Below are 27,346 nucleotides of genomic sequence, written 5' to 3' on the forward strand. Positions count from 1 at the left end.
TTAACTCAGCGTTTCTAATCGCGCCCGGCTGCGTGTTGGCTCACTCTCACTCGATTGTTTTTCTCATTGAGGAAGCTGTGAACTGGACCGATCTTGTGAGAACCACGCTCTTTGTTAGCACTGCGCCAATTAGTGACACGTCATGCCACAGTGTCCTCGATTCCAGTTTCCGTGTCTATTACTGAAGTGTCATTTGCGTGTTTTGATTTGGCAGGCACGTCGCTGCGTGCATGGAAGCCACAGTCTCGGCTTCGATTACGTGTTTGAGTGTTGATACTCGAGCTGAATGCACAGCGCCAAGGCCACCCATAGGAATCGTGTCCCAATTATTATTAATATTTATTTTTAAACGTTTTTGTTAAAATTTGAAAAGGAATAAACATAGAGAGAGAGAAAAAAATTAAATATATTAAGAATTTTAACAGTGTAACATAATATAGGCTGTGATTGAAAAGAATTTATCAGGGCTCTCCAAACACTCCGATGTTTTAATTAGTTTATTTTACAACGCTTTATCAACTTCGACGGTTATTTAGCGTCTGAATGAGATGAAGGTGATAATGTCAGTGAAATGAGTCCAGGGTTCAGTGCCGAAAGTTATCCAGCATTTGCTCTTAATATGTTGAGTGAAAATCTCAGAAAAAAAATCTCAATTAGATAACTTGTCCTAACCAGGATTTGAACCAGGGCCCGCTTGTCTCACGGTCAGACATGCTAACCGTTACTCCATAGCGGTGGACGCCAATATTTTTAAATACTTACTTACTGGCTTTAAAAGGAACTCGGACGTTCATTGCCGCTCTCACATAAGCCCGCCATAGGTCCCTATTCTGAGCAAGATTAATCCATTCTCTATCATCATACCCCACCTCCCTCAAATCCATTTTAATATTATCTTCCCATCTACGTCTCGGCCTTCCCAAAGGTCTATTTCCCTCCGGCCTCCCAACTGACACTCTATATGCATTTCTGGATTCACCCATACGTGCTACATGCCCTGCCCATCGCAAGCGTCTGGATTTAATGTTCCTAATTATGTCAGGTGAAGAATACAATGCGTGCAGTTGTGATGTGTAACTTTCTCCATTCTCTTGTAACTTCATCCCTCTTAGCCCCAAATATTTTCCTAAGCACCTTATTCTCAAACACCCTTAACCGATGTTCCTCTCTCAAAGTGAGAGTCCAAGTTTCACAACCATAAAGAACAACCGGTAATATAAATGTTTTACAAATTCTAACTTTCAGATTATTTGACACCAGACTGGATGATAAAAACTTCTCAACCGAATAATAATAGGCATTTCCCATATTTATTCTGTGTTTAATTTCCTCCCCAGCATCATTTATATTTGTTACTGTAATATTTTTAAATAAATGTTGAAATTGTATAACTTAACCCTACATTACTCAGGTGGGGTGTGGTAAACCCCGGTGCGTATATTTCAACGAAAATCTAAGAGATGGAGCTAGTGTGTCCTCTGTGCATCTGTATACCTTTCAATCACATCCAGAAGAGTTCACTTAAGAAATTGTTTAAGTGAACTAAGAATAGTATATTTAATTTCGTTTATCTGATTTCTGAAACTTGCGGAAAAATATATTAGTTATTTAAAATGGGGTTTGTGAAACCCCACCTGAGCAATGGTGAGAATATTTATAACATGAGTAACGCAGGGTTGAATACAGCCGCCATTGTGGGCTAGTGGCTAGAGAGCTGGATTTGTAATCCTATGGACCCGGGTTCGATCCCCGGCGTACCCCCGATTTATAACTTGTGTTGGGCACGCCCATAGACCAGGTAACATAGGGGTTTTCTCCAGGGGCCCCGCTTCACCTGTGACATCCCGAGAAATCTCCATATCTCATCTCATGGCTGGCGTAGCGTAGACAAGCCTCGTATTGCGTAACCAGGGTAACGACTTTATCGGTAAATTGTTGTACACAACTGGGATAATATGGTGAATGAAGAACAGTCAAATACCCGCCATTAATTAAAAAAAAAAATAAATACAGTACTAAGATAACAGGTTAAGAAAATTTTATTACAACGTCCCCATAAAGGAAATGGGCCCATCCCTTCAATAGTATATAGCATACTACTTAAAACTTGTTTTACACATAATCACTATTTCAGTAATAATGTGGTTTAACAGAATTCTTATTTCATTAAAACAATTGTGTCTTCCTCTTCCCCCCCCCCCCAAAAATAGCTAAGAATCGGGCCGGGGCTCTCTGTCGCCCGGCCCCCCCCCCACCACTTGAATGGTGTACCCCACATGGGGGGCCCTGTTAGCTATAAAGAACTCAGGCTGTTCTTATATGATTAGGGATTATTGCTATTATTATTATTATTATTATTATTATTATTATTATTATTATTATTATTATTATTATTATTATTATTGACCTTTGGGGAGGCCGAGACGTAGATGGCAGGATAATATTAAAATGAATTTGAAGGAGGTGAGATATGATGATAGAGACTGGATTAATCTTGCTCAGGATAGGGACCGATGGCGGGCTTATGTGAGGGCGGCAATGAACCTGCGGGTTCTTTAAAAGTAATTAGTAAGTAATGTAATTATTATTATTATTGCTATTATTATTATTATTATTATTATTATTATTATTTTATTTTATTTTTTATTTTAGTTGGTTATTTAACGACGCTGTATCAACTACTAGGTTATTTAGCGTCGATGAGATTGGTGATAGCGAGATGGTATTTGGAGAGATGAGGCCGAGGATTCGCCATAGATTACCTGGCATTCACCTTACGGTTGGGAGAAACCTCGGAAAAACCCAACCAGGTAATCAGCCGAAGCGGGGATCGTACCCGCGCCCGAGCGCAACTTCAGATCGGCAGGCAAACGCCTTAACCGACTGAGCCACGCCGGTGGCTATTATTATTATTATCATATTATTATTATTATTATTATTATTATTATTATTATTGTTGTTTTCTTGGTTATTATCGACGAAGTAACAACTCTCAGTTATTTAGGGTCGATGAGATTGGTGATAGCGAGATGGTATTTGGCGAGATGAGGCGGACGATTTACCTTGGATTACCTGATAGTTGCCTTACAGTTAGGAAAAACCTAGCAAAAAACCTAACCTGGTAATAGGCCCAAGCGGGAATCGAAACTACGCCCGAGCGGAACTCCGGACCGACGGGCAAGCGCCTCAGCCGACTGAGGTATGTCCGTGGCTTATTATTATTATTATTATTATTATTATTATTATTAATATTAATATTATTATTATTATTATTAATATTAATATTATTATTATTATTAATATTAATATTATTATTATTATTATTAATATTATTATTATTAATAATATTATTATCATTAATATTATTATCATTAATATTATTATTATTAATATTATTCTTATTATTAGTATTATTATTATTAATATTATTATTATTATTAATATTATTATTATTATTAATAATATTATTATTATTAGTATTATTATTATTAATATTATTATTATTATTAATATTATTATTATTATTAATATTATTATTATTATTATTATTAATATTATTATTATTATTATTAGTATTATTATTATTAATATTATTATTATTATTAGTATTATTATTATTAATATTATTATTATTAATAATATTATTATTATCATTAATATTATTATTATCATTAATATTATTATTATCATTAATATTATTATTAATAAGTATTATTATTATTATTATTATTATTATTATTATTATCATTAATATTATTATTAATATTATTATTATTATTAGTATTATTATTATTAATATTATTATTATTAATATTATTATTATTATTATTAATATTATTATTATTATTATTATTATTATTATTATTATTATTATTATTATTATTGTTGTTTTCTTGGTTATTATCGACGAAGTAACAACTATCAGTTATTTAGGGCCGATGAGATTGGTGATAGCGAGATGGTATTTGGCGAGATGAGGCGGACGATTTACCTTGGATTACCTGATAGTTGCCTTACAGTTAGGAAAAACCTAGCAAAAAACCTAACCTGGTAATAAGCCCAAGCGGGAATCGAAACTACGCCCGAACGGAACTCCGGACCGACGGGCAAGCGCCTCAGCCGACTGAGGTATGTCCGTGGCTTATTATTATTATTATTATTATTATTATTATTATTATTATTATTATTATTATTATTGTTGTTGTTTTCTTGGTTATTATCGACGAAGTAACAACTATCAGTTATTTAGGGTCGATGAGACTGGTGATAGCGAGATGGCATTTGGCGAGATGAGGCGGACGATTTACCTTGGATTACCTGATAGTTGCCTTACAGTTAGGAAAAACCTAGCAAAAAACCTAACCTGGTAATAGGCCCAAGCGGGAATCGAAACTACGCCCGAGAGGAACTCCGGACCGACGGGCAAGCGCCTCAGCCGACTGAGGTATGTCCGTGGCTTATTATTATTATTATTATTATTATTATTATTATTATTATTATTATTATTATTACAATTGACATATAGTCCGACATCAGGAACAATGAATTTGAGATAATGCTCCTACGATAACATTGTCTACTGTACTGTTATGTAATCATAAATGTCTGCTGTGATGTACTGTCCGCATTGTACCATTCTGACTACACTAAAACATTAAGCAATTTCCTGCTGAGTGCTAACGTAACCTTGTGTCAAATATATAGCATTGCATTGCTACTATGGTTCTAGTATTGCCATTACCGGGCTGGAACTTTGCAAGAAACAACATTATGATGATTATTTTTATAAAATACCTTTATTGGATTAATCATTTTTATATCCGACAAGACTATGAATGAAACTGCATTTAGAATCATTAACCAGGTCTTTCCGGTCACAGAAGTCCAAAAACAAACAAGAATCAAGTTATACAAGATTCTGGCAAGACGAATCCTCGGTTATGGTAGTGAATTGTGGGCTATTCGAAGCCGAGCTACTGGCTGCAGTATTTTACTTACTTTACTTTTGAGGGCCTCTCCACTTTTCAGTGGTTACCGTTTATTCCCATTTTCCATCTGCGTCTGTCATTCCAATCCTGCTCATTTAGTCCCTTATCATTCATCATCCTCAATATTCCAGCCCTCCATGAATTTCTAGGCCTTCCTCGTTTCTTTCTACCAGCTGGAGACTACTGAAGTAGCACGTTTGGCCACCTCCCCTCATCCATCCTCCTTACATGACCATACCACTGAAGTTGTCTACTCTCAATTCTTGCAATCACCGATTCTTCCATGTTCATTATCCTTCTAACATCTCGTTTCTTCTCTTTTCCAGCCTGGATATTCTAGCACCTCTCCTTATGCCGTCCATTTCAACTGCCTGTATCTTACTTTTTTGGCCTTCCGATAGACTCCAGCCTTCAGCACCATATGTCAATATACTTTCCACTATAGCCTCAAGAATTCTCTTTTTTGTTTGCATTGTTATTGTCCTGCTCCATAGCACTCCATTCAACATCTTTATTGCTCCTCTACCCTGCATTATCCTATAATCTATATCCGCTTTACAGTTTCCAGTCTCATGCAAAACCGACCCCAAATATTTAAACTCCTTCACTATTTTATTTATTCCTTGGGGCAACTTTATATTTCGTCCATCTCCACCTATCACCAGGTATTCGGTTTTACTCATATTAACTTTCAGTCCCCCTGCTTCAAATGCTTCAAGGAGTTTCCTTACCATAAATTTTGCATCTTCTCGACATTGCGCAATGATCACCTGATCGTCTGCAAATAGCAGCGAGTGCACTGTCTCATTTCCAACTGGAATTCCCATTCCTCGACATGAATTATTCCACTGCTTCAGTATCTGCTGGATATATATTTTAAACAAGGTAGGGGATATGCTACAGCCTTGTCTCAAGCCTTTGGTTGTATAGAAGGCAGCTGATAACCTTTTTCCTATCTTAACAGCAGCTTGACTGTCTTTATATAGCCTCTGAATTAATGCTATTAGGGGTAAACTAACACCAATACATTTTATTTCTTCCCACAGCTGCTTTATAGGAACCGAGTCGTATGCTTTCTCTAAGTCAATGAATACTAAATGTGTTTCCTTTCCTTTAGCATACATTTTTTCACTTATCTGTCTCAAATTAAATATATTATCCATACAACTCCTTCCTGTAGTAAAGCCTGCCTGATCTTCCGATATCTTCCCTTCTATTTCTTCCTCTAATCTATTCTTGATGATACTATTAAAAATCCTGCTAATGGAAGGCATGACACTTATTCCCCTGTAGTTGTTGGGGTCCTTCTTATCCCCTTTTTTATGGATAGCGGAAATATATGATATTTTCCAGTCTTCTGGAATTTCATCTCCTTCAAGAATTTGGTTGAACATCTTAGTAATAAGCAGGGAACGGATTTATATGGACTAAAAATATATGAAATATGTAAATATATATGTAGTTATTTTTACCAAAATATGGAATTAAATATGGATTTTTACCAAAATATGGAATTAAATATGGACTTAAAATTATAAAAAAATGACTATGTACGTTAAATATTGGTACATTTTAATCAAACTAAACAAAAAATATAATGGACGTACCTTATCTTCCAATGTAGTTTCAACAAAACACAATTTTTATTGTCTGTTACCATAACAATAGGTTACAAACATTTCTTTCAAGTGCTGAAAAGTGAATCTTCTTCTATTGTCTCTGAGGATAGATTTATACTGACTAAAAGAGCGTTCGACGTCACAAGAAGTAACTGGTACATAATTCAATTTCACAATGTCTGCTGGGGATAAGTCCAAGTTAATCTTCACTGTTGATTCACCACTCATCACAGCAACAACCTTTTGTAGTTCTTCATATCCAGGGTTTTTTGAAAGTACAGTGTCCACCTTAGCTCTTACTGCATCTGCAACTTTACCTCTACACGATTCAGTTGTTCCACAGTACTATTTATAATTTCAAAACTTTCAGATAGTGAAAGGTGCCTATTTTGGAGACTTTTGAGCGTTTTTATGATGCATGAAAATGTATGCTGAATGTGAGCTAAGTCATTCTTCACACTTATGTCACAGGTAACTGTTTTCGCAGTATCAATTGAGACTGCATCTTCAGAGTCCAATGCAAGGAGAACATTGTTAATAGAGTCTATATGTTCGGCATAATATTCAACTGCTTCTAGCCATGTACCCCATCTAGTTAAAATTGGCTTTGGTGGCAATGGAATTTCAGGGTACATTTCTTTCAACACGTTAACTCTACTGGGAGCTTTGAGAAATACTTTTTTCACTGATGAAATCAACAAATCTACTTTAGGGAAATTGTCTCTGACCACTTCTGCCACACGATGAAATGCATGCGCCACACAAGTAAAATGAGTCAATTTAGGATATACAACAGATAATGCTTGTCCAGCTTTGACCATATAAGGGGCAGCATCGCTAATAAAGAATAACACATTATCGTACATAATACCCTTTGGCCACAGGATACCCATAGCTTCGTTGAACAGTTTAACTATAGTTTTGTTATTGCACTTTTCTAGAACATCACAATGTAAAAGAATTCGTTCAGAATATTGTTCACTTAACAAACCGATAACTACATTACCAACAAGTCTACCTTCTTTGTCGGGAGTCTCATCAATGGAAACCCAAATTGAACTACCTTTAATTTCATCTCTTATCTTCTGTATTGTCTCATCGTAGATGGATGGAGCATACGTCTTCCTAAGTGTTGACTCATCCGGGATTGTATGTTGAGTAGGCTATATTTTTCAAGGAATTCCCTGAAGACCTTATTCTTTAGTTTGTAGAGAGGAATATCAGCAGAGATGAGAGAACGGCACAGGTCGATGTTAAACTCAGATCTTACATTCGATGTTGTTGGTTGTGTTAAAAACAATTGTCTCTGCTTGGAATTTAGTTGTTTGTTGGCCTGATGTTTACTAGTTGTAATGTGTTGTTGCACCAGGAACTTTTGTGTAGATGATACTGCACACTGACACAAATTACAAAATAATATTTTATTGTCAGTTGATAAACCATCTTCTTTAAATTCTGAAATGTAACTTGTTAGTTTTGATTTTAAATTGACTGAATGACGTACTTTTGGCATATTTACCGTCTTTATAGTATGATTTACAAAACTGAACCTATGTGTACTCTGACTGGCATTTAACTGTTGAGCTGCACAACTGAAGTCTGTTAAAAATTTTAAATTAAATTAATACAGTTTTGTAACTTACTTTCCCATTGTTGATAGGACTGCTAATTTTCAAATAACTCTGATGTTAAAGGGATTACTGAACATGTGTTTAAATCTCTATTGTTGAAATGTATTTTTAAAAGTTAATGGAATTTTGTTTTGTTTTATTGTTAAACCTAATATAATATGGACTGTTTTATATGAAATATGGAAAATATATGGAAATTAACGAAAATATGTACTAAACTCTAAAATATGGAAAAATATGGAAAATAAAAGTAGGATTTTTCAACCCTACACATTGTGAAACATAAAGATAATGCAAAATATAAATTATATTAGCTTTATAAGTAAATATGTATTTACATATAAATCCTTTCCCTGGTAATAAGCCTTACTAACAGAGGAGGTCCATATTTCCATAACTCTGCTGTAACACCACCAGGTCCACTAGCCTTACCACTCTTGCTTTTCTTCAATGCCTCTCTAACTTCTTCCTCTGAGATCGGCTCCACTCCATTCCTAATAGTTATATCTTGTTATAGTTATAGTTATATGCAGTATTTTAAGATTATAATACCAGGTGGGGATCCGAATCGTCATTCGTCTGTAAGGGGCCTTGGACAGCAACAATCGAAAGCTATAATATTCCGTTCGATCGTTGGGTTTCTTCATTCAGTGATTCGTTACTTCGTCCAGTCATTCATACAACCAGTCTGAAGTCGAAGTGTAGCCTTACTACACTAAATTATATTTAATTTCCTTAATGAAATTGGACCTCGAATTTTGGGCTACTTCGCGTTTCGTGTTAATGTGAAGTTGAAGCCTTACGGTAGGAAAATCTTAACACGGAAATGCTCGCGGGGAGGATTGGCGTGTTAGTCCCGGGGCAAGGCCAGATCTTCATGGCATGGTGCACATGAGAACAGCTGCGCTTGCAGGGCGAGGCGATCGTAAATGGTTAATGGCACGTTAAGGAAGAAAAGCCATTTCCTGGCTTCCGGTTGTGATGAAATATAGTGGAAGCCATACGAGGGGCGGGCGTGGGTCCACAGAAACCGCGACCTTGTTGGGATTCTCACTTGTAGGAGCTCTCCAGCTCCTTGGTGTCGATCCCACGTTAGCAGGGACGCAGCGGTCAGTATTCTCCTGACTCATACTTGTTTCCGAATTTCTCGCCAAGTAACGTTCAGAAAGGAAGGCGAAGGTACTTTTCGTTCTGCAAGGGAATTTTACAATGCTATATTTGTTCGGATCAAATTTCTGCATATTTAAAGGAGTTAGTTAGTTAGTTAGTGGGGTTTAAAAGGCGCGTCAGCTACTATGACTATTTGCGCCCTTATCTAAAATTTTTCACAAAACGAAAACACAATACAATAACCAGAAAGCTAAAATTATTAATAAGTATTTAATGAATTTCAATCTTAAGGCATGTAAACTTGTTTTTTTTATTCAATATTTCAATATCCTCATCTGAGAATTGCGTATCAGTTAAGTTGACAAATCTGTTATTGTTCATCGGTTTTTGGGTATTACTTGATGATTGTGACAAATTGGACCTGAGTTTTTGCAATTTATTATTCAATGTTTTATAATTATTCTCCATTAAAATCTTTATTTTGTTATTTATTATTTGATCTAAAATAGGCCATGCAGTAGTTGAAGATTTTGAATTTTGTAAATGAAGTTCGTATAACTTAGTATTCATGACATCTTTTTTCTTGTGTAAGAATTTAATTTCGTTTCTGATCCAAATTGTTTGAGCCATAGTTTTTGTTCTCTTAGCTGATTGGGTTTTGTTTTTAATTTTGATTTTTGCATAATTGGGTTTATATGCCTTAAGATTGAAATTCATTAAATACTTATTAATAATTTACCATGCATATTGATATATTAAAATGAATTGTAAATTTCAGAATGCTAAAGTCCACACCTGTGGAGTAACGGTCAGCGCGTCTGGCTGTGAAACCAGGTGGCCCGGGTTCGAATCCCGGTCGAGGCAAATTACCTGATTGAGGTTTTTTTTCCGGGGTTTTCCCTCAATCCATCAGGAGCAAATGCTGGGTAACTTTCGGTGCTGGACCCCGGACTCATTTCACCGGCATTATCACCTTCATATCATTCAGACGCTAAATAACCTAATGTTGATACAGCGTCGTAAAATAACCCAATAAAATAAATAAAAAAATAAAAAGAATGCTAAAAAGAATTAAAAAGCATTGTCACGGGACACATTTAAAGGACAAAACTTCTTTCATTAATTTATTATCATCATTTCATTATCATTTTTGATTTTTTAAATTTAATTTGTACTCACTAGCTAGCTAATTAAATAAATAAAATCAGAGACCGGAATTGTAGGCATTATGAATAATTAAAATAGGCAGGAGCAAATCCATCAAGAGCAAATGCTGGGTAACTTTCGGTGCTGGACCCCGGACTCATTTCACCGGCGTTATCACCTTCATATCATTCAGACGCTAAATAACCTAGATGTTGATACAGCGTCGTAAAATAACCCAATAAAATAAATAAAAAATAAAAAGAATGCTAAAAAGAATTAAAATGCATTGTCACGGGACACATTTAAAGGACAAAACTTCTTTCATTCATTTATTATCATAATTTCATTATCATTTTTGATTTTTTAAATTTAATTTGTACTCACTAGCTAGCTAATTAAATAAATAAAATCAGAGACCGGAATTGAGGCATTATGAATCATTAAAATAGGCAGATAAAAAGGCATCATAAATAGCTAAAATAGGCAGGCAAAAAAGCATTATAAATAGTTAAAATACGCAATAAAAGGCAATTACAAAAATCTTGCACTAGACCCACCAACCTTGCACTTTCCACAAAAGGATTTCGGCAGCAAGAAAAGCTTTACATAAGTCGAATGGAAATTGAGATTTTCGACTCAATGTTGCAATTACTGTTGGAAGCAAAGAAATCTTCTTCCCAGTAGCCTTGGAAAGTGCATTTTTGTGTTTGGTTGTACTGATATGTTGCGATATGAAATATTTAGCTAGCTACAACAACGTCGCAATGAAAACTGAAAGAAAAATAACGTTAGACCCGCACTCATTGTTGCCTTGTCAAATAAACACAAGCGATAATTAAAACGCTTACTGTTATACATTTTTGCACGGCAGCACTCATTGTTGCAAAGAGAATATGAACTGACTGAAAGACAATAATATACATTCGGTGAAGTCACTTTCATTGTAGCGGTTATAGAAATAAATTAAAATACTGTATATCTGTAGGCAATTTTTAATAATAAATGAATGAATAATAGATAAATAATCGAGTAAAGAAAAAAAAAACATTTATTTTATAAATTAGGCATTTATATTAAAAAAAACAGAAAACGGCAACATAAAACTGTGACGTTTCAATCACAAAGGCATAAGCCTAGCCGTCCACTGGCACCGTGAACGGACGGATATTTGTTAGGCCGTATACGGCCGAATACCGGACGACCGGCAAAAGAGCCGATCGATCGTCCACTGGAGCCGACACTTCGGCCGTCAATTACCAGTTGTATGTCCTCGTGGTGCTACATACATACAGTAGCGTGCAAATTAATCCGAACACGACATATTTTTACATTTTCTGTCATTGTTGGCCTCACAGCTGCTCATACCGCTTTAACTGACATCTGTAGTACGTGTAATACCATTGTTGAAGGTCTGTCGTTATTATTTTTTATAATACGTGACATTTTGCCTGTCATTTTGTACTTATAAGCATTTCAGTTGTGTTGAAGACTTAATACTGCAATCCTGTGTACATTCTGTCATCTTCACAAAATGGATACAGCTCCACGAAAACGGTCTAAAATTATAACATTAGCAGAGCATTCTTCTATGACATAGAGGCAAATTGCTGCAGAATGTCACATCGGTTAGGCTACTGTTAATTCGGTCATAAAACGATACAGGGAGACTGGATCCATCACACCCCAGAAAAAAGGAGACTGTGGCCGGAAAAGGAAGACTTCACCTGCAGATGATCGTTTAATTGTCAGGAAAAGTAAATTAAATCCTAGACTAACTGCTGTCGACTTAACCCGCGAGTTAGTGGCTACCACTGGGGCGAATATTCACGTCACAACAGTGCGGCGTAGGCTTTTGGAAGCTGGACGAAGGGCTCGTAAGCCTATTAAGAAGCAACTGCTAACCCCTGTTATGTGCAAAAAACGCTTAATGTGGGCAAAATTACATTAACACTGGACAGTGAATGACTGGAAGAATATACGTTTTTCCGATGAGTCTCATTTCGAGGTCCACGGCCACCGTGTTTCTTACGTACGGAAAGGATCCGAAAAAGTAAAAGCAGCTCATCTCTAACAAGCACCCAAATACCCCCCTAAAGTAATGTTTTGGGGTTGTTTTACACATGAAGGGCCTGGAGCGTTAATACCTATCAAGGGAATTATGAATTCTGACAAATATATTCACTTATTGGAAACCAGAATCGTACCCCAGCTGCAAAAATCATTTCCGGATGGCAGAGGTGTGTTCCAACAAGACCTGGCACCATGCCATGCGTCTCGAAAAACTACAGAATTCTTCAACAAGAAGAATATTCAGGTACTCCTCTGGCCAGGCAACTCACCCGACATCAACCCCATTGAGAACTTGTGGTCAATTTGCAAAAGAAGCATGCAAAAAATGGATTGTTCTACAAAAGAGAAGATGATTTCTGCCCTCATTGGTGTATGGTTTCGCGATGAAGAAATGAAGAATATTTGTGGGAAATTAGTGGAATCCATGCCAAATCGTCTCAGAGCTGTTATTAGGAACAAGGGAGGCCACACAGATTACTCGAGGTATGTCTTAGATCCTTTTTTTTTAATCCCGTTTGCGTGTTTTTGCATAAGTAATTACGTTGTTCGGATTAATTTGCACGCTACTGTACATACATACATACACCGGTGTGGCTCAGTCGGTTAAGGCGCTTGCCTGCCGGTCTGAAGTTGCGCTCGGGCGCGGGTTCGATCCTCGCTTAATCTGATTACCTGGTTGGGCTTTTTGCGAGATTTTCCCCAACCGTAAGTTGAATGCCAGGTAATCTATGGCGAAACCTCGGCTTATCTCGCCAAATATCATCTCGCTATCACCAATCTCATCGACGCTAAATAACCTCGTAGTTGATACAGCGTCGTTAAATAACCAACTAAAAAAGTACATACATATATACAAATGGCTTTTAAGGGATCCACAGGTTCATTGTCGCTATCACATAAGCCCGCCATCGGTCTCTATCCTGTGCAAGATTAATCCAGTCTCTATCATCATATCCCACCTCCCTCAAATCCTTTAATACTCGTATTATTCTCCTATTTACGTCTCGGCCTCCCTAAAGGTCTTTTTCCCTCCGGCCTCCCAACTAACACTCTATATCCATTTCTGGATTCGCCCATACGTGGTACATGCCCTGCCCATCTCAAACGTCTGGATTTAATGTTCCTAATTATGTCAGGTAAGGAATACAGCGTGCAGTTCTGTTTTGTGTAACTATCTCCATGGGTAAGTTTCATCATCTACACCTACACAATAAACTTCTAGAAGATAGTGCTAAGTTTTTCGATTACTATCGCATGAATATTGATACATTTCAATATATATTTAAATGTAATTCGTCATCAATATCAAAATGGTCAAATTTCAAAGAAGTTGTACCACCTGAGAAACGTTTGTCAGTGATATTAAAGTAAGTAGTACATGAATAATAATAATTTGTTAAGCCTTAAAAGTTTTAGTTCACTTGTTTAATGAAAAAAAAATACAAGAACTAATTATGCAAATCAAGATTTCAGGTATAACTCCCTGTAAAGTTGATTTGAATAATTTCGAGGGAAAAATTGTTCCGGAGCCGGGTATCGAACCCGGGACCTTTGGTTTAACGTACCAACGCTCTACCACTGAGCTAACCGACACCGATCCAATTCTTCCCTCTATATCCACAGACCTCAAAGTGGGCTGACAACCGTCAAGCAACCAACTTCGAGTGCACACTAACTCCGTGTGACTTAAATTGTGGTTTTCTGTTAACGAACAGTGACGTGTATTATGCAAATCAAGATTTCAGGTATAACTCCCTGTAAAGTTGATTTGAATAATTTCGAGGGAAAAATTGTTCCGGAGCCGCGTATCGAACCCGGGACCTTTGGTTTAACATACCAACGCTCTACCACTGAGCTACCCGGGAACTCTAACCGACACCGATCCAATTCTTCCCTCTATATCCACAGACCTCAAAGTGGGCTGACAACCGTCAAGCAACCAATTTCGAGTGCACACTAACTCCGTGTGACTTAAATTGTGGTTTTCTGTTAACGAACAGTGACGTGTATTATGCAAATCAAGATTTCAGGTATAACTCCCTGTAAAGTTTATTTGAATAATTTCGAGGGTAGAGCGTTGGTACGTTAAACCAAAGGTCCCGGGTTCGATACCCGGCTCCGGAACAATTTTTCCCTCGAAATTATTCAAGAACTAATTAATTTTTCGGCGTTTATGGTGAAATTTATGGAAACAGTGACCACGTGTTGCTCTGTTCGGCCGAATGAGACCGGAAAATCCCATCTGAATTGGATCCAATCGCCATTCGGCCGTCTTCGGTCGCAAACGGCCGAATAGGGCGAGTGTAATGGACGCGCGCCAATGCATTCTCTTGTTGTGGGATCATTCGGCCGTGTACGACCGTAAACGGCCGAGTTGTTATTCCGCCGAATTCGGTTCCAGTGGACGGCCAGCCTAATTCGTACAGATTTACTTTCAAAATGAAGATAGATTTAACACATTTAAAAAGACATTCTGCCAAAGTTCCGGTCTCTGAATATCATAATACACTGCTCTCTTGAACTGTCTGAGCATATTGGGAATTAAATCAATGGCTTTCCCAAAATACGCTATGAAATATTTCATATAAAACAATTTTTATCTCGAAAGGAAGCAATGGAAGTACAAGTAGTAGGAAGTATTAAACTTTTTTTTTTAGATATTTCACAGTGTAACACCCTGAAATTAATGACATCACTTACGGCTCATTCTGTATTACTTCCGGTCTTACTAATAAAAACTCTATATACAGACGTTTAACTGTCTTATACTTATACAATGAGTAGCTCGTTTATAAGTCGTGTGTAAATTCCTTACCAATAATCACTACATACGTCGTGTATAACAGTATAACTGTTACACAGATACGTCATAGTTTCGTCATTACTTCATTACGAAAGGTAATAGAATATCTGAGGTTCTCTATTGCATCCGGCAGAGCGCTGTAGTGTGGCGTTTTAAATATCGAAGTATAACTGGCTCTAATCGATTACCACACTACATTTTGGTCAAAGAGTACAAGCTACAGCAATATTATTCTAATAATTCTATGATCTTTGGTTTGTTCTTCTGTGGTTACAATGTAACCATCATCATAAAATGACAGTCGATACGATCAGCTGTTAGAGGGGCGGCCATTTTTTTCGCTATATACAACGTTTAAACAAGGGGTTTCGTGTATATAACTACTGCAAAGCAATTCCCATTGTATAGTTACAGCCTGTTTATACGTCCATAGCTTATTCACGGTTTATTAGTAACGTTTTCTGTCTCAACTCTGGATAAGTCTGATATAAAAACTATACACGGTTTATTAGTAAGACTGTTCGTGTAATGAGAAATTAAAATAAATATTAAATGAAAAATAAGAAAGAAATAATCGCTGAATAGTAGAGCATGGAGTGTAATTACATTCGATATAAGCAGCAGATACTTGAATTGCCCATGTTCGCAGCAATTATACTCTAATTCTTCAACCTTATCTTAATCTATTTTTGCTAGAGATGTATGTTGCAACAGCGTCCTTGACGGCCATCTGATAACAGCCACTACATAGAGTTCTGACTTTTTACACAAAAGAGATCATTTATAGACGACGAGGTTCCTGCAGCAAATGCAGATAAAGCCGTCGGCGAGCAGAGCTGTGTTACGATCATGTGGGGGGACGTTCACAATCCATTAAATTAATTTTATGTGGGCGATGCCCCTGCTTGTGGACAGTGGGTACAGCGCTGCCTGTCGCCGCATTGGACTACTTCCATGCTGTAAATACGTCTGGGGAACAAGACTGTTCCAAGTTGGTTGGTACCTTCCGCCTCTCGTGACGATGAACTTTCGCCCCATTAGTAAACTAACAACTCGTTTTAGGCCGAGGTGGAGGGATCCTCGAGTGCACTTAGACCATACATACAGGGACATCATTTTATTTTTACTTCAATTTTTATTGTACCTGAGTTTTTCAATGTACTTCACTCCCACCCCTTCTACTAATGAAGTTCAACCGTTCTCCACACTAATCCAAGACCGCATATACAGTCATAGTAGCCTTACCGTCACAGTACGTTCCAAAAATATGTTCGCGTTTTCCAATGACGAAAGAGCTTTCAATATTGCATCATTTTCGCACAGGTACTGTCGTCCATTTGCCTATGTCGCATTCCGGTTTCCCCCACCAGCTTCTATTCGCCTCTGTCTAAAGGCTAGTGGCTGGGCTGTCTCAGCTCTTTTCTGAGAACATTAATTTCTGTTAGGAATTGGATATCTACGTAATATTATACCCATAAAACTGTTTAAAATAACTTAAAAATAAAAGGGCCTCGTTAAGTAATTAACTGTCACGTGATTTCCCTCCTTTCTACGATCCTGCGACATAACCACTTGGACGGACAGTAGATAGCATGTCTGAGTAATTTTATCTTTTCGGATCGAGCGGAAGTGAAGATTGAATTTACAGTACGTAAGGTACTCTTTTATAGAGTAGGTACAGAATTATTTCAACATGAGTTACTAGTACGAAGGACGAAACTGGTAATTGGAATTACACACATTAGAACTGAAGCCTGTATCGAAATGAACCGCCACCATTTTCAAAAATGTGTTTAAATACCCATATTATGATTATTTTTCAATTTAACTTCATTCTCTATAGTGTACGCTAATGTGCTGTAGACAGTATAATATACACTGCATAATGAATACGTCCGCATGGACAGCTCAGTTCGTGAGTAAAAACACTCATTGTTAATACTGTACTCTATTCTGATTAAACAAAAACCTAATGAAAATTATCAAACTCAAAAGCGTGATATTTCATGCTTTACGTAAATGGATGAACTACTTTTCTTCCTTCCTATACCTAGTAAAGTGATTTGTTTGTATTTTACGCCATCGAACTCCAGTCGTGGAAGGGAGTAGCAACCGTTGATCCAAAGGTATAGCCAGGTTAATATCAGAAATGTTAGTAAAAATAAAATGATGTCCCTGTACAAGCCTGCCATATAGCCTACTATCGTTCACTAGAATTCTTCGGAGAATTTTATAACCAAAGAGCAATCTAGAATGGTATGTGTATAGGAGAAACTAAGATTTGGACCCATTGAGTAAATAATAATAATAATAATAATAATAATAATAATAATAATAATAGTAGTAGTAGTAGTAGTAGTAGCAGTAGCAGTAGCAGTAGCAGTAGCAGTAGCAGCAGCAGCAGCAGCAGCAGCAGCAGCAGCAGCAGCAGCATTATTAATAATAATACTAGCAGCAGCAATAATAATAATTTCTTAATCCTGTGGACCCGGGTTCGATCTCCGGTGTACCCCCGATTTATAACTTGTGTTGGGCAAGCCCATAGACCAGGTAACACAGGAGTTTTCTCTAGGGACCCCGCTGCATCTGTGACATTTCAAGAAATCCCCACATCTCATCTCATCGCTGGCGTAGCGTAGACAAGCCTCGTATGGCGTAACCAGGGTAACGACTTTATCGGTAAATTGGTGTACACAACTGGCATCGTATGGGTGAATGAAGAACAGTCAAATACCCGCCATTAGTTAAACAAATTAAATACAGTACTAAGATAACATACTTACTTACAAATGGCTTTTAAGGAACCCGAAGGTTCATTGCCGCCCTCACATAAGCCCGCCATCGGTCCCTATCCTGTGCAAGATTAATCCAGTCTCTATCATCATATCCCACCTCCCTCAAATCCATTTTAATATTATCTTCCCATCTACGTCTCGGCCTCCCCAAAGGTCTTTTTCCCTCCGGTCTCCCAACTAACACTCTATATGCATTTCTTGATTCGCCCATACGTGCTACATGCCCTGCCCATCTCAAACGTCTGGATTTAATGTTCCTAATTATGTCAGGTGAAGAATACAATGCGTGCAGTTCTGTGTTGTGTAACTTTCTCCATTCTCCTGTAACTTCATCCCGCTTAGCCCCAAATATTTTCCTAAGCACCTTATTCTCAAACACCCTTAACCTATGTTCCTCTCTCAGAGTGAGAGTCCAAGTTTCACAACCATATAGAAAAACCGGTAATATAACTGTTTTATAAATTCTAACTTTCAGATTTTTTGACAGCAGACTGGATGATAAAAGCTTCTCAACCGAATAATAACACGCATTTCCCATATAACAGGTTAAGAAAATTTTATTACAACGTCCTCATAAAGGAAATGGGCCCATCCCTTCAATAGTACATTAGCATACTACTTAAAACCTGTTGTACACATAATCACTATTTCAGTAATAATGTGGTTTAACAGAATTCTTATTTTGTTAAAACAATTGTGAATGTTTTGTGTCTTCCTCTTCCCCCCAAAAAATAGTTAAGAAACGGGCCGGGACTCTCTGTCGCCCGGCCCCCCCCCCACCATTTGAATGGTGTACCCCACATGGGGGACCCTGTTAGCTATAAAGAACTCAAGCTGTTCTTATATGATTAGGGATTATTGTTGTTATTATTATTATCATTATTATTATTATTATTATTATTATTATTGACCTTTGGGGAGGCCGACACGTAGATGGGAGGATAATATTAAAATGGATTTGAAGGAGGTGAGATATGATGATAGAGAGTGGATTAATCTTCCACAGGATAGGGACCGATGGCGGGCGTATGTGAGGGCGGCAATGAACCTGCGGTTTCTTTAAAAGTCGTTAGTAAGTAATGTATGTATTGTTATTACTATTTATTTTATTTGGTTATTTAACGACAATGTATCAACTACGAGGTTATTTAGCGTCGAGGATACTGGTGATAGCGAAATGATATTTGGAGAGATGAGGCCGAGCATTCGCCATAGATTACCTGGCATTCACCTTACGGTTGGGGAAAACCTCGGAAAAAACCCAACCAGGTAATCAGCCCAAGGGGGGATCGAACCCGCGCCCTAGTGCAACTTCAGATCTGCAGGCAAACCCCTTAACCGACTGACCCACGCCGATGGCTACTACTACTACAACTACTACTACTACTACTACTACTACTATTATTATTATTATTATTATTATTATTATTATTATTATTATTATTATTATTATTATTATATTATCTTGGTTGCGACCTTGTCAGCCACAAGTATCACTATGGAATCCCAGACCTGACCGGGAATCGAACCCGGAACGCCTGCGTGACAATCCGAAGTACCGCAGAGGTATGCATTTATAACGATCAATTCTCGAGTACCCCCCCACCCCCCGAGATCTTGTAATGAAAAAGACTTAGGTAGTGCTGTGTCAAAGCCCAACCAGGTAATCGGTCCATGCCGAGTCCAGTCGTGACTCCGAAGCTACGCCGGTGTCCTCCCTTTTCTTGCGAGATATGCCACGTTACGGATCACTATATCTCACAGCTCTAGGCCGGGTTTGAAGGCGTGACCACTACACCACCGAGCACAACTCGGTCGGAGCAGAGCTTGTTCCTCGCCAGAGTGCGTGCAGTGCCGGTGCGTTCACACGCGCTCCCAGCACAAGCGTTGCCTCGCGATTAATCCGACAGTGCCGCCCTAAAAATACCCGTGATGCTATGCGCGGCGCCCAAGGCCTGACGGCGCGACGCGGGCCTAATTAAGAAGCGAGGGCTGCCCAGAGCGACTGAGTCACTCCCCGCCGAAATAGGACACGAACTCCTGACCTTCCGATACTCGAGAGACGTGGTCTCCTGGGGTACTGGTGTTTGTCCTTTGTCAGCGCTCGTCAGATATTGTCGACCCCTGAAACCACACATCATCTCGACGCCCTCCGTACTCCCACTAGGGTAATTAAGCCCACGTGAATACACTGGCCTACAAAAAGAAACTTTTTGTCTGCTACTGAGGAAATTTCAAGTGTTTTATACTGAAATTGATGCGCTGATTCCACATCTATAATCAGATTTATCATAGCACGTCAGGTTTTTTAGTTATGGGACTGTAACATTAACTCTCAATCTTACTATTCATTATACTGGGTGTTCAGTTCAAAATGTGTCATGGCTCGCTGTATGCCGTCATGTGGCTAGCCGATGAGCCTAGAGAATTCAATCTTCCTACACTTCCGCAGAAAAGCTGCCTAGCAAGTATGGCGTTCATTCTGAAGAGTACGTACCGATACGTACGGTAACGCCGGTAGTGGCAGGAATGTGAACTGTTTGGAAATACGTACTGTCGGGATATGGGGAGAGGGTTAAGACGATTACTTACGTATTTGTTGACATTAACTTCGACGGTCAACATGGACACTGAGCATTTGATTTGTGTTGTGGAATGTTACCGTACGCAACCGATGATAACAAATACCCTGCGTACGACTTGCCGGCGCAAAACACAGTTCGAAAGAGGTTATGGTAGCACACAGACCGTACAGACCGCCATCTGTTGCTACGACGTTCAAGTTATACCGTACACGTTCTCAAGTTCAGATTGAAGAACGCCTTAAATAATAGGCAACTTCTCTAACATATAAGCTGAAACTCGCTTCAAATCGGTGACCCAACAACAGTGACGTCATGACACACTTTGAAATGAACACCCAGTATACCTGTGCCGTAAAGTCAGAGATATAAATTGAACTTAGTTTATATATTCTTTGCAAATTGTTATATTATCTTATTTTAAATACATTTATACGAAGTCTAGTGGCTTGTGCAGCAAACTAAGTAAATTAGACGTTCAAATAAAAATTTTTCAGATGTATTTTCAATAAAGAATACCAGATATTTTGAAAGTTATATTCTTCCATAATAATGAATGTTTTTTTATGCCAAAAACTTTTTCTTGAATCTATCCACCTTCAGGTTTTGAGTTTCAACGCGAAAACACAAGTAATAATGTCAGAACGATCACCGGGTTTTTCATGTAGGACTAAATAATAGCTAATTTAGATCATTGTGAATTGTGCGCGAATGTTAAAAAAAATGTCAGGTTAGCAATGCTTTCGAACAATAAACATAGAATCTTGGTATATCTGGAGCATGGAGAGCTTGAAATGTAGAGGGTAAAATCATTTCATCCTACTAAGAGATCTTGCTGAAATGATCGGGAGACTACAAAATTTTCTAGGTCTCTTATTTTATCAGTAAGTAATATCTTTTGGTTTTTCCTTAGGAACTGTAATTTTTGCGCTCTCTCGAGCCAATACTGAAAAGAATGGCGCATATAAATATGTACACCACAGCGCCATTAAGTATATGAAAAAGGCTCAACCCCACTTGATTAATAACTATAAAAATATTTCATTTTTAATAACAATATTATTATCTTACGTAAGTTTTGTATTACATACTACATAGCCGCCATTTAGTAAATTATAGAAATGGTCTAATTTCATCCTACATCTACTTATAGAACCCCAAAAGTTTCACTTTCATATCATCAATATAGCATTAATACGTACTACATAATTAATGAAAAATAGTCGCATCATGGCATTAATTATAATAATATTTAATTTCTAATGGTAATAATATCATCAAACAATCTCCATTTTTGTAGATTTTAATATCCAATACACAACTGTACTCAGAAAATTACACACTGCAGAATCAGACCTGTAAATTATTTTTAGCAAGCCTTGAAGTGTTTAATAACCAATTGAATTTGAGCTCTAAATATGTCAGCAATCCTGCAGATTATGGCCTTCGTGTAATATTAATAATTATTTAATGAATTTCAATCTTAAGGCATATAAACTTGCAAATGTTTATTTGCTATTTAATAACAATATATGAACGTTTTCGCCGTTCGTTTCTTGTAACTTACGACAACTTTCAGCCATGATTACTTTAAATATTTTATTATCATCATTGTAAATTTTAAAAATAACATCATTGACAAATTTTAAACATTGTATATTAATTGTAACATGAGCTATATGTATAAAATAAAACATTCGTCCAGTCTAAGTTCAAATTCAAAGATTATCTCAATATTCATCCTGTATCATGTTATATCTACATAAAGCTCATGAATTTCATGTATCACATATATTGTTCTCTATTTTCCTTGTTATTTGCATAATATACTATTATAGGTCCAGATAACATGTTTTGTTGTATCTGAAGATGCCCTAAACGGCGAAAACGTTCATATATTGTTATTAAATAGCAAATAAACATTTGCAAGTTTATATGCCTTAAGATTGAAATTCATTAAATACTTATTAATAATTTACCAGGCATATTGATATATTAAAATGAATTGTAAATTACTTCGTGTAATGGCCTATTGTTTATTGTAGGCTAGTGTGTGTTTTGTTTTATTCTGAAATGTTGCAATTAGTTCTCAAAACTGACGAAAGATGGATTTCGGAAAATATGAAAATTATGTAGGAAAACTAACGCTTCACTGAAAGTTACTATTTTTCTGAAAAACTTCGAGATCTAAGCTTCAAAATGAGGGGTCATTTATTAAAATCCGTGCAGCCATTTTCCCGTAATTTCCATTACCAGTTCAAATTATATAGATGTATACACTTGCAATATGTAGTAAGCACTAAAAACTCTGTTAAAAGTGCTTGAGACCTTTGTTTTTCCGCTTATGTTGTCATGTGGTTGATAGTTGTAGGGACAAGCAGAAATCATCCATCATGCTCGGACCGTATTGACCCTGGTACCTGGATTCCGTCGTTGATACGTCCTGACGGAACTCTCACCATGTTCGTCACTTACATCGCCGAGATTTAATGAAAAAAAGTCAAGGTGTGAATGAAGAAAGTGCATTTTTAAAGCCATGCGACAACCTAGATTATGAAATGCTCTTAAGCATGTTATATACTAGCTCAGCATAATTATCAGCTCGATAATTTCCTAAAAACCTAGTTGATACTAGTACAAATGTGTCCCAAGCTTCGAGTTCAAGAGCACTCAGTTTTGACCTGAACATAGTGTCACACATCATAATTAAAAATTAAAAATGTTATTTTAAAATTGTGACGTGATAGAAAAAAGGACTACAGATATGTAATCAGTACAATTAAATTATGGTTGGTACACTAGTTTTTTTTTCACTAGCAGAATCATAATAAAAAAAATAAAATGGATCTAAAATGTAAAAATTAAAAAAACCTCAACCAGGTAACTTGTCCCAAACAGGATTTGAACCCGGGCCCGCTCGTTTCACGGTCAGACGTGCTAACCATTATTCCACAGCAGAGGACTAACTGATATTTAATATTTTAATTAATTTTAATGACCATTCAAAAAAACAAACAGTATGCAATACAAATATGTAAGTGCATTTTTTAGTAGGTTATTTTACGACGCTTTATCAACATCTTAGGTTATTTACCGTCTGAATGAGATAAAGGTGATAATGACGGTGAAATGAGTCCGGGCTCCAGCACCGAAAGTTATCCAGCATTTGCTCATATTGGGTTGAGGGAAAACCCCGGAAAAAACCTCAACCAGGTAACTTGCCCCGACCGGGAATCGAACCCGGGATGCAAGTGCTTTAAGAGAAACTCGGAAACAGAAAAAACTCGACTTCACTCGTTTTTTTAAGCTTTTCCTCGGTTGTGTAATAATGCATTTACAACACTTGTATCGTAATGTACTATATCAATATCTACCGACACTATCTAAATCCCTTGTCGCTGAGACACTACATACGAAAAGGATGAGAGAGGATTTCAGTTAGGTTAGTGTTTATGATACAGATTTGTACCTCAACCTGGCAACACCTATCGGAGTGGACGCTGTGCTGAATCTATTTCAGCGATAATGAGTAGGTGCATCATGGCCAAGCTAAATATTTGCGGGTACGTAGCCCAGAGCGTTACGAAATGTTGCAGGTTGCAAAGAAACCGGGCGCCGGGACCAGCTCTCCATTCCAACAATGATGATCGTCCATTAGTCGCGTCCAACGATCGGTTAAAACGTGGACTCTTCTAAATCAGTAAATCATCTTGGACCAGCATAGCCAAAATGTTAATAACAGTTGAACATCAGTATGTACGTGCGTGCCAAGAAATTGTACAACTTACGTAGTCTGGATGTCAGCCTTATTGTGTGTGAGGTCGCCAGACATCTACCTGGAAATAAAGAGAAAACATTATTATTATTTTTATTATTATTATGGCGGCCGGGTAGCTCAGTTGGTAGAGCAGCTGGCCACGGACTGGAAGGTCCGGGGTTCGATCCCAGGTGGTGACAGGATTTTTTTCTCGTTGCCAAACTTTCAGAACGGCCCCAAGGTTCACTCAGCCTTCTATAAAATTGAGTACCGGGTCTATCCCGGGGGTAAAAGGTGGTCAGAGCGTGGTGCCGACCACACCACCTCATTCTAGTGCCGAGGTCATGGAAAGCATGGGGCTCTACCTCCATGCCCCCCCAAGTGCCTTCATGGCATGTTACGGGGATACCTTTACCTTTTACCTTTATTATTATTATTATTATTATTATTATTATTATTATTATTATTACTTACCTACTTACTTACAAATGGCTTTTAAGGAACCTGCAGGTTTATTGCCGCCCTCACATAAGCCCACCATCGACCCCTATCCTGTGCAAGACTAATCCAGTCTCTATCATCATATCCCACCTCCTCTCAAATCCATTTTAATATTATCCTCCCATCTACGTCTCCGCTTCCCCAAAAGTCTTTTTTCCCATCCAGTCTCCCAACTAACACACTATGCATTTCTGGATTCGCCCATACGTGCTACATGCCCTGCCCATATTATTATTATTATTATTATGGCGGCCTGGTAGCTCAGTTGGTAGAGCAGCTGGCTACGGACTGGAAGGTCCGGGGTTCGATCCCAGGTGGTGACAGGATTTTTTTCTCGTTGCCAAACTTTCAGAACGGCCCCAAGGTTCACTGAGCCTTCTATAAAATTGAGTACCGGATCTTTCCCGGGGGTAAAAGGTGGTCAGAGCGTGGTGCCGACCACACCACCTCATTCTAGTGCCGAGGTCATGGAAAGCATGGGGCTCTACCTCCATGCCCCCCAAGTGCCTTCATGGCATGTTACGGGGATACCTTTACCTTTTACCTGTATTATTATTATTATTATTATTATTATTATTATTATTATTATTATTACTTACCTACTTACTTACAAATGGCTTTTAAGGAACCTGCAGGTTTATTGCCGCCCTCACATAAGCCCACCATCGACCCCTATCCTGTGCAAGACTAATCCAGTCTCTATCATCATATCCCATCTCCTCTCAAATCCATTTTAATATTATTCTCCCATCTACGTCTCCTTAGAGCGATCGGTTTGGAAGTAAATCCCGAAAAGACAAAGTATATGATTATGTCTCGTGACGAGAATATTGTACGAAATGGAAATATAAAAATTGGAGATTTATCCTTCGAAGAGGTGGAAAAATTCAAATATCTTGGAGCAACAGTAACAAATATAAATGACACTCGGGAGGAAATCAAACGCAGAATAAATATGGGAAATGCGTGTTATTATTCGGTTGAGAAGCTCTTATCATCCAGTCTGCTGTCCAAAAATCTGAAAGTTAGAATTTATAAAACAGTTATATTACCGGTTGTTCTGTATGGTTGTGAAACTTGGACTCTCACTCTGAGAGAGGAACATAGGTTCAGGGTGTTTGAGAATAAGGTGCTTAGGAAAATATTTGGGGCTAAGCGGGATGAAGTTACAGGAGAATGGAGAAAGTTACACAACACAGAACTGCACGCATTGTATTCTTCACCTGACATAATTAGGAACATTAAATCCAGACGTTTGAGATGGGCAGGGCATGTAGCACGTATGGGCGAATCCAGAAATGCATATAGAGTGTTAGTTGGGAGACCGGAGGGAAAAAGACCTTTAGGAAGGCCGAGACGTAGATGGGAGGATAATATTAAAATGGATTTGAGGGAGGTGGGATATGATGATAGAGACTGGATTAATCTTGCACAGGATAGGGACCGCTGGCGGGCTTATGTGAGGGCGGCAATGAACCTTCGGGTTCCTTAAAAGCCATTTGTAAGTAAGTAAGTAAGCATCTACGTCTCCGCTTCCCCAAAAGTCTTTTTTCCCATCCAGTCTCCCAACTAACACATTATACATTTCTGGATTCGCCCATACGTGCTACATGCCCTGCCCATATTATTATTATTATTATTATTATTATTATTATTATTATTATTATTATTATTATTATTATTTTAGGAGAAAATCCATAAAAACGATTACAGAAAACAGGGGAATTCTACTGAGGAGATAGGTTTGGAAGTATGATTACCGGTATGTCTCGTGACCAGAATATAGTACGAAATGGAAAAATAAAAACTGGACATCTATTCTTTGAAAAGGTACTTTGGAGCAACAGTAACAGATATAAATGACACTCAAGAGGAAATTAAACGGAGAATAAATATGGGAAATGCCTGCTGTTATTCGGTTGAGAAGCTTTTATCATTCAGTCTGCTCTCGAAAAAGCTGAAAGTTAGCATTTATGATACAGTAATATTACCGGTTATTCTATATGGTTGTGAAACTTGGACTCTCACTTTGAGAGAGAAACAGAGGCTAAGAATGTTGGAGAATAAGGAGCCTAAGGAAAAAATGTTATGTTTTATTTAACGACGCTCGCAACTGCCGAGGTTATATCAACGTCGCCGGTGTGCCGGAATTTTGTCCCGCAGGAGTTCTTTTACATGCCAGTAAATCTACTCGCATGAGTCTAGCGCATTTAAGCACAGTTAAATAATATCGACCTGGCCCGGGATCGAACCCGCAACATCGGACATAGAAGGCCAGCACTATACCAACTCCGCCAAGCCGACTAGCTTAGGAAAATATTTGGGACTTAGAGGAATGAAGTTA

The 27,346-nt window shown here is 37.7% G+C and overlaps 1 protein-coding gene across 2 annotated transcripts in view; it reads right to left on the bottom strand.

Moving 5' to 3' along the window:
• The window catches only part of smash (smallish), a 598,237-nt gene that overhangs the window by 378,326 nt on the left and 192,565 nt on the right, over positions 1–27,346 (bottom strand). For both annotated transcript variants that reach the window (XM_069842563.1, XM_069842564.1), the window contains exon 2: positions 24,533–24,580. The gene's annotated coding sequence lies outside the window, so the exon portion shown is untranslated. The remainder of the gene's footprint in view (positions 1–24,532; positions 24,581–27,346) is intronic.

The sequence above is a fragment of the Periplaneta americana genome, chromosome 12, assembly GCF_040183065.1.
Source record: "Periplaneta americana isolate PAMFEO1 chromosome 12, P.americana_PAMFEO1_priV1, whole genome shotgun sequence".
NCBI classification, from domain to species: Eukaryota; Metazoa; Arthropoda; class Insecta; order Blattodea; family Blattidae; genus Periplaneta; species Periplaneta americana.